Source organism: Elephantulus edwardii, unplaced genomic scaffold (assembly GCF_000299155.1).
Source record: "Elephantulus edwardii isolate Elephantulus edwardi_28Jun2011 unplaced genomic scaffold, EleEdw1.0 scaffold01685, whole genome shotgun sequence".
NCBI classification, from domain to species: domain Eukaryota; kingdom Metazoa; phylum Chordata; class Mammalia; order Macroscelidea; family Macroscelididae; genus Elephantulus; species Elephantulus edwardii.
In genome coordinates, this window is record NW_006401435.1 from 7,005 (window position 1) to 8,477 (window position 1,473).

Below are 1,473 nucleotides of genomic sequence, written 5' to 3' on the forward strand. Positions count from 1 at the left end.
ATGACTACATAAGTGAAAGGAAAAAATGTGCTCTTTTCATGGAAGTACCTATTATCCATGTAGCTTCTGCTGTCGCTCATGCCAACTCAGATTTTATAAAGTGACAGAAGATGTAACTGTCTAAATCGAGGTAAAGATAAGTGGATGGGAAGAAACCAAAACAGAACCTTGACTATTCCACCTGAACTTAAAAACTATCTCAGGAACAGGCTTGAGGTATTTAACACTAATTAACTAACACCAGATGAGGTGTGGGGTGATATAAAAGATATAATCAATAAAGAAAGCAAAACACCATTACAAAGATAGAGGAGGAAGAAAAGACCAAAATGATGTCACAAGAGACTCTGAATATTGCACTAGAACAATGAGAAGCCTAAATAAAGAGAAATGAGGAAGTTAAAGAGTTGAACAGAAAATTTCAAAGGCAGTTGTGAAGACAAAGCAAAGAATTATAACAAAATATGCAAAAAGCTGGAGTCAGAAAATCAAAAGGGAAGAACTCACTTGGCATTTTTGAAACTGAAGGAACCGAGGGACAAACTCAAGCTTTGTGTTACAACATTGAAAGGTACTATGGACAAAATGATCCAGGAAGCATCAGAAGAAGATGGAATGAATCCCTGGAGTCAATGTATCAAAAAGAATTGGTTGGTCGGTCTGGCTGGCAGCTGTCGAAATGGGCAAGTTCATGAAACCAGGGAAGGTGGTGCTGGTCCTGGCCGGACGTTACTCTGGACGCAAAGCTGTCATCGTCAAGAACATTGATGATGGCACCTCCGACCGCCCCTACAGCCATGCTCTGGTAGCTGGAATTGACCGCTATCCCCGAAAAGTGACAGCTGCCATGGGCAAGAAAAAAATTGCCAGGAGGTCAAAGATCAAGTCCTTTGTGAAAGTTTATAACTACAATCACCTCATGCCCACAAGGTACTCTGTGGTTATCCCCTTGGACAAAACCGTTGTTAACAAGGATGTCTTCAGAGACCCTGCTCTTAAACACAAGGCAAGGCGGGAAGCCAAGATCAAGTTTGAGGAGAGGTACAAGACAGGCAAAAACAAGTGGTTCTTCCAGAAGCTGAGGTTTTAAATCTTCTATTTCAGTCATTAAAAATACCTCCCAAAATCCTAGTGTCTGACTGCTGCATGTGTTATTAGTCTAAGAATCATTTGTGGGGTTCATGGCATTGGGTGATGGAAAATAAAAAATAAAGTTAAAACTAAAAAAAAAAAAAAAAGAATTGGTTGACACAGAACCATTTTAGGAAGACGCATATGATTACGGGCCAAAGATAATAAAGGAAGAAGTTCAAGTTGCTCTGAAAGAATTAGCAAAAAACAAAAACAAAATCAAAAAGCAAATCCAGGAATTGATGGAACACCAATTGGCATATTTCAATTGTTGCAGCCCTGGATGTGCTTGTTAAGTTTGTGCTAAGAAATCTGAAGGACAGCAACTAGGCCAGCTGACTG

The 1,473-nt window shown here is 39.7% G+C and overlaps 1 pseudogene; it reads left to right on the forward strand.

Moving 5' to 3' along the window:
• The first annotated feature begins 679 nt into the window (after window positions 1-679).
• On the forward strand, window positions 680-1,090 carry LOC102845712 (annotated as a pseudogene).
• The last annotated feature ends 383 nt before the right edge of the window (window positions 1,091-1,473 follow it).